The sequence below is a fragment of the Saccostrea cucullata genome, unplaced genomic scaffold, assembly GCF_032062105.1.
Source record: "Saccostrea cucullata isolate Sc308-1 unplaced genomic scaffold, CSIRO_AGI_Scuc_v1 ctg3911, whole genome shotgun sequence".
Lineage (NCBI taxonomy): Eukaryota > Metazoa > Mollusca > Bivalvia > Ostreida > Ostreidae > Saccostrea > Saccostrea cuccullata.
The window spans coordinates 1-7,950 of NW_026931580.1; the positions used below are offsets into that span (position 1 = coordinate 1).

General features: G+C 32.3%; 1 long non-coding RNA gene across 1 annotated transcript; it reads left to right on the forward strand.

The window, feature by feature from the left end:
• Nucleotides 1–5,798: 5,798 nt before the first annotated feature.
• LOC134233054 (uncharacterized) lies at nucleotides 5,799–7,290 on the forward strand. The gene is made up of 3 exons (XR_009984907.1): nucleotides 5,799–5,947; nucleotides 6,286–6,357; nucleotides 7,159–7,290. It is a non-coding gene; the product is annotated as an uncharacterized LOC134233054 (long non-coding RNA).
• The last annotated feature ends 660 nt before the right edge of the window (nucleotides 7,291–7,950 follow it).

Here is a 7,950-nt window from a genome sequence, read left to right on the forward strand (position 1 = left end):
TTGGAGAAATTAATCCAGAACTGAGCGCAAGTTATTGTGTGCAATAGATATACAGTTTTTGCTATGGGTGTCGCTGTAGCTCCCTGGTCATTCTGCTTATTCATCCCAATTTTTTTCAGACAGGGAGCTACAGATCTGCAGCTATAATGAATGAGCATGGATAAATAAAAACATGTCATAATACCATACTTGACGTCAAAACTGTAGTGCAAACCGTTTTGCTTTTGAAATGGCAGTGAAATGGCATCATTGTTGCAACTCATCAGAAAAATAGTACATATTTCAGAAATAAATTTAATTTTTGAAGATTCATGAACCCACTACATTTCATGCCGGCATATTTATCATGAAGCGTGTTATCATGAAATATGCTGGTAGTATTTCATGTCCTCATGAATCTTCAAAAGATCAATTCATTTCTTAAATATCTAACAAATGATTAGGAAAATAGGTTCAGTATTTACCTCCTCGAATCATGCCTTCTTTTTCTGTAATGGTCCGAATAACCTGGACTCCCACTCCGTCTTCGAGGCATCTGCAATGCACCAAAAAAGAAATTTTATTTCTCAGCATGAATTATGCTGGTTATCCATCTCTCTAATTTACTAATCAACCTTTGAAATAGAAGAAAAATATAATTGATATAAATAAAAACCTATTCTATACACCAAATTTTGTATCTCATTCAAATTTCTCTGTCTTTACAAAAAGTTAGAAACAGCCATATAATTTTTGGGGGACTCTTTCATTTCTTTCCTGTTCTATTTTCATCATTCTCATTCTGTCAAATCTCTATCATCTCTAAGTCTTTATCCTCTACCTGTTCTAAGCGTTCTTTCTAATATCTCTCAAATTTCTCCTGACCTCCATTTTTCCCTGTGTAATCTCTCTCTCTTTCTTGCTCATCTTTATACAATTTTTTTCTGTCATCTTTCTGATGAATTCAAGATTCCTCTGACTCTAACCCCTGATTTTACATTATGCAAATGCTCTAATGAAAAGTGGGTATAGAGCATATTTCCCTAGCCATTTAATGATGCCATATTTCAAGGTGTCCATGATTAGTAGATTTCTTGCAGGATGATTCAAGCAACTTTATCATTTTACCATAAATCTGTTTTTTGGTCATAAGGCCAAAAAAATATATATACTCTTGTTTCCTGTCACCTGACCAAAAAAATAGGGTAGGTAGATAGGAAAAAATTTTTATATTCAAAACTCAATGAATGCAGAACATACAGCATGTAATAACAAGATAACAGTATGATAAAAGTTTACAAAGCAAGTTTGTTAAATAAAGATTTATAAAGTAATGGCATCCTGTACACCTGTGATGTATTAGTTCTGTAAATATTGTTAGTTGACTTCAGTATTTCAGGAAAAAAGCCCCCCCCCCCAAAAATGAAAATATAAAAAAAACTTTTAGAGTTGTAGGGTAAAAACTAGCATAAGTCGGGTGACAGGAAACGAGCATTTTGGCATAAGAACTTTATTTGGGCATAATTATGAGACCATCTGCTACCAAAACTTAAATTCAATATTCTCAGAGTGAGAGGACTCAGATTATTTATCGTCATTCTCTGTCATCTGATGATCTCAATCCCTTTCTATCTTACTAACATATTTTTCCTCTTGCCCTACTCTCTATCAGTCTAAGCAGGTCCAGCACAATACCCCAATAAAGGTATATAGCTTGGTAAAGCTATATAGCTTTATCAAGGTATTTAAAATACCTTGATCAAGGTATTTCATGTAATGAAAATTCAAAAAAATTCTTTAAACATTAATTACTGAAAGTCGAGTTCTGAGTTGTTGTCAGTAAATTCACTCATGCATGTAAAGTACTCAAACACAAACAAATCAGTATAAAAACATGTCATGTGAGGAGACGTTATTTTATGCTTTCTCTTTGACACCAGAGTGTTTTTCATGCACGAGTAGACACACTGACAAAAACTCAGAACTTGATTTCCAGTATTTAATTTTTCAAGAATTTTTTTGAATTTTCATTACATAAAATACCTTGATCAAGGTATTTTAAATAGCTTTATCAAGCTATATACCTTTATCGGGGTATAATGGCAAATTTAGGAAGCAGAATATGATTCTTAGCAGGTCCAGCACAATACAGTATTGTGCTGGACCTGCTAAGAATCATACTCTGCTTCCTAAATTTGCCTGCACTATCTCTCACACCCACCCATCTTCCTTCTATCATTTGTCTTTTTTCACTTAATTTCTATTAGCAATAGGGGAATTACAGTAAAGCATATATATATAAACACATGTGGGTGAAGATAGTACACAGTTTATTTATCAAAAGATGTTCATTGATCAATATTCATTGGGCATTTCGTCATGTTTTGTACGAGTGAAATGAACAATGGTACGAAAACAAATATCCCGTTTCGAATAAAATAGCACAACCAATAGTTATATTTGTTATATTTAAACTATAATTTATGTTTCTCCCTTTTTTAAGTTCTCGAGGGGTGAATTTATTCGGTAGTTTTGATACCAGACGCATGCCAAAATGGCGGCTATAGTGTATTTATATCCTGAAAATGCTCATTTACTGACAATTGTAACTGACATAAAATTAAATATTTTAAACAGTATGTAAAATTACATGTATTTAAAGATTCTCACATTGGAGTTCGTCGTTTTGGCGGCTCTATCCCACAAAAAGTCAAATTTTAATGTACTGGCGCACCTCGACACAAACGTAGTAATCGCATCCATCAAGGAGTGAGATAATTCGCGATTGGATGAAAGGGGACCAATCAAAATTCTTCATACATTAGAATTCAATGATCTGATAAAATTGGAAAAATTTATGAACCATGGGTATGATGCATTCGTACATTCTCATGGGAAAGAAGTTCGTCTTTTTTCTGTGGTATGATTAAATAATAATTCGATTAAAATTATTTCTTTTTTAATACTATGATTATTTCTCCTTTTCGTATATATAAAAAACAATCAAAAACTGATAATTTATCAGTGGAAAAATTTCGGAAATATATATATTTTTTAATAGAAATCCCTATTCATCTCAAATAATATGAAGACAAACAATTTGTTGAGGTAAAAAGTGTACATCTGAAAATAAAATACAACATACTTTCATTCTACACGTACATTTGAAGCAATTCACCATTACAGAAGCTGACTGAATTCCAACGGGTTGAGCCTAAAGTTAGCCTTTCCAAATTTAAAGTTAAAGTTGGAAATTGGATATTCCAACTTAACTGTTGGCTTTTCCAACTTTTATTTTAGTTTTTCTAACTGAAAAATTGGAAATTCCAACTATTTTTAACTTGAAAGTAAGAGATTCCAACTTGCATGCTGGCTTTTCCAAATATAAAGTTGGTATTTCCAACTTAAATCTTGGCTTTTCCAACTTTAAAAGCTATTATTTCCAACTTTTTAGGGTCGGCTTTCTCAACTCTAAAGCTGATATTTCATACTTTGAACTTGGCTTTTCCAGCTTTGGTAATTCCCACCATTTTAAGTTGGTTGTTAAAACGTTAAAGTTGGTATTTCATACTTTAAACTTGGTATTTCCAACTTTGGTAATTCCAACTATTTTAAGTTGGTTGTTTAAACTTTAAAGTTGGTACTTCATACTTTAAACTGGGTTTTTCCAACTATTTTAAAGTTGACTGTTAAAACTTTAAAGTTGGTATTTCCTATTTTAAACTTTTTTTTTTCAACTTTGGTAATTCCAACTATTTCAAAGTTGGCTGTTAAAACTTTAAAGTTGGCATTTCCTATTTTAAGCTTGTTTTTTTCTCCAACTTTGGTAATTCCAACTATTTTAAAGTTGGCTGTTAAAAGTTGGTATTTCATACTTTAAACTTGGTTTCTCCAACTTTGGTAATTCCAACTATTTAAATTGGCTGTTAAGACTTTAGAATTTGTCAAATACTCTAGGGAATCTTGGCATTCCAAAAGATGGAAATTATAACTTTAATCTTGACGTTTCCAACTTTAAGGATCCTAGCTAGGGGAAAGGTTTTGATTGGCTGAGAGAAATCATTGTGATCACCTGATCAATTCTGATTGGTGGAGGGGATAAATGGGTCAACTGAGTGGAGTTCTAACCCTAACCCTAACCCCTAACCCTATCCCCCCTAACCCTAACCCTAACCCTAACCCCCAAACCCTAACCCTAGCCCCCCCCTAACCCTAACCCCCTAACCCTAACCCTAACCCTAACCCCCTAACTAACCCTAGTCCCTAACCCTAACCCTAACTAACCCTAGCCCTAACTAACCCTATCCCCTAACCCTAACTAACCCTAACCCCTAACTAACCCTAACTAACCCTAGCCCCCTAACTAACCCTAACCTAACCCTAACCCTAACTAACCCTAACCCCTTTTTAAAAACCCTATCCTATTCCCTAAATACTGGGTGTGTTTACATTGGTACGTAGGTACTACGTTTTTGTTTATGCTGACTATACAGGTAAATGCGCCGTGTGCAAAAAAACATTTCAAGAATGTGATTATGACGTCACCCATTCATTCACAGTCTAGACAGTCCTATAACCGGTTTGAACTGGTTTTACTGAAAGACAAGAACAACCTGGATTTTTTCTGAAAACAAAATCAAACAAGACAGATTAGAACACAGATTTTATTCAAGTGAAAATATACATACAATTTACATTTTCTGTTTCTTCTGTGGCTTCTCACTGGTCAGGGGTAGTTTCCTTTTGGTTTCCCTAGGTTTTCTTTCTATGTCTTTTACCGATACATAGCATGGCTCCATCTGTTTCTTACTCTCTCCTATCCGCCCTGGGTCCCTTCTTTTTTCTGGTCAATATTTCCTCCTTCTTCTCTCATTTTTGTCTCTTTCCCCGTGAATGACTTTGTGATTGGTGATAATAATCCACTAATATAACAAAATCCACTGCTGTTATGACATTTCAGTTTTTCCATCTTGTTTTCAAGAGCACTGACCTTGTTGTTCAATTTATTCACCTTGTCATCCACATCATTCATCTTGGTGTTCATTTTATTTAGTTTGTTATCTAGAGCAGATAACATGTTTACAATTCCGTCCAAAGTGGTATTTAAAATGCTCATATCTTCTTTATTCATGTCCTCATGAAAATTAATCATGTCCAAATTCAAATCCAATTCCACGGCATCCTTTATTATCTCTCCATGGGAGCTCCTACATATCCTTCAGGTGTCACATAATACTGGGAATTTTCTGAAGTATTCATCCTTGTGTTCTATTTCTTTTCTGCTCCATTTTTTTTTCACCTGTGTTCCAATACTCACGACAGAATGATTATCAATACCTGGTTTATTTTTTAGGGAGCCGTGTGCAAAAATACGTTTTACCTACGTTTTTTATATTTTTTGCATTATATAAGTGGTGTGGGGGCCGTGTGCAAAAAGAAATATTTTTACCTGGCTTTATATACCTGTTTGCATCACCTGTAAAGTGCCGTGTGCAAAAAATATGCTGACTACACAGGTAATACTTGGCAGCGATTCAAGTCAGGGGACCGTGTGCAAAAAAAAAATATGCTGACTACACAGGTAAATACTTGGCAGCCAGCCAAGTTTGTTAGGGCCGTGTGCTTTTTAAATTTTTTAAACTTTTTTTTAAAAAAAAAAAAACTTACCTATGCTTTGTGACGTCATCCATGTCAGCGAGCTACCCTATGCATTATGACGTCATACACTAAAAATGTAAAATTAAAGTTTCATTTTCACTTTTGTTTCTAAGAAGTCAACTTAGATTTTCAAAAAAATGTAAGACTATCTTTTGTTTACTTTGATGATTTTCCTACTGTGAAGCTTTCCTTGTATAAAGCTCAATTTTTCCATGACCACGGAAGTAAACATCCTGATGCATTCTTGTCATGTGAATGTTGAGAGCGTGTTCATTTTTGAAATCTCCTTTCTGACAGACATATTCTACAGGTAAGTTTGTCTTATTTTTGTTTACATTTCCTATATGAAGGTCATCTTTGCATTTAATCATGATTATGTAAAGTTCTGTTTTGAATGTAAATACTATATTTATCCTCATTTCATGTGATTTACAGTTGTATCAGCCTACATGTAACTCAGAGTGCATTTAATATTTCTATGATGGGTCATTCTATGATTGAATTTAAATCAGAAAAAATATTCACTAAATTTTGGTAAAATACATGGTGTCTTTTACATTTCTGTCCCTTTTGTCTGTAAATTATTGCTTTACTTACATTGTAAAATGAGGTTAATTGTGTATCACTGAATTGTATGATTTTTTTCAGGATCAGCTGAGATGTTATTTCACTGGATTATTTAATGGATAGGCTTATTGGGCATATAGTTGGATATCTCTGGTAAGTTTGTCTTGTTTTTTTTTTTTTGTTTACATTTTCCTATGAAGGTCATCTTTGCATTTAAGCATGATTATATGGTTAATTTAATGACTGTGTAAATACATGTATGTGATATGTTATCTCTAACTTACATTCATATAAGCACACCCTTATTTAACCTAAAATATATTAACACATGATTGAATATTATAAATCCTTTTGTGTAAATTATATGACATAATTTCATAATTCATTATGTATGTTACACATGGAATTCAGACTTCACTAAATGGTGATCAAAGAGATATTAATTAGGAATCTAATAAGAGAAAAGGAAGGAATTTACAAAAGATTAATCCTAAGTCATTTACTTTTTGTTTTAATTCTAAATATGTGTGATATATGGCATACATATATTTTCATTTTCACTTTTGTTTCTTAAGCTTTTTAAAAAAAAAAAAAAAAAAAATGAAGGACTACATGTTGTATATGCTAAAAAAGATGTATTTTTCTGTATGCAGTACAGATAGGTATTAAACCAATATTGAATCTGCTGTTAAGAAAAAAGTCTTTTAGTGTCTAAATAATTAATTTGATAATCATTTTATTTTGTGGTATTAATACATTAGTTGTGCTTCTTTTGTTATCTAAAGATAACATGATGAACTTTTCTCATCTGGAGTTAATGTTAAAAACAATTTTTTGAGATTAAAAACAAATATTTTCATGATCTTTTTTGACATTGTACATGTTGTATTTAAACATGCATTGTTTCATGCAGTACTCTGTCATATTAACAAAATGGTTTTATTTTCTATACAGTCCTCAACCTGGAAGATATGTTTTGTTCCTAACCATCTATAATCCATTCTCTATGAAGTTCAGCCTGGCTGCTGGTCTTCCTTTGGAAATACACAGTTAGTCAATCAACATAGAAACACACAAACTTGAAGGTAAAGTTTCAATGAGATACAATTGTAATATTTATTTATTTATTAATTTTACATATGCATGTTTATATTTTTGAATTGATAAGTAACTGATTTTTTTAAAGAAAGAGGGCTTGGTGGTCATGGTCATGTTTAAACTATATTGATATCCTTTAGAAGAAAAGGCATTTAATATATATTCATGATCAAATTTTAAAACTAAAATGTATGAAAGTTTTCTTTGCCAAATGATAGTTAACAGCTGAAGATAGCATATCTATAGAATAAGTTAAATATGGCTAATTTGTTAACCCCAGTTTCCTTAATAGCATAGTTGGTAAAGATAGCAAGTTTTCACTTCAATTGCTGGTGAATTCTGAATTTTCCATTTAATATTAACATTATATCACAGGGAAAGAATACTATAATGTGGTTCATTAGGATGACCAGAAAAGAAATCTTAATGACCCTTATGACTATGTATAAAGTCTGTAACCTTATAACTGATGTAAGATGACCTGATTGTTTGGAATTAAAATTTCCTGGTGTTTCTATTACCCAAGATCTTCTTATGAGTGCATGGGACTGTTGTAACCCTTCTCCTGTTTATAAAAATAATACCTTGGAGCATGACACTTTATTCATTTAAGGTACTTTCAATATCATTTCTATGAGTTTGTGTTCT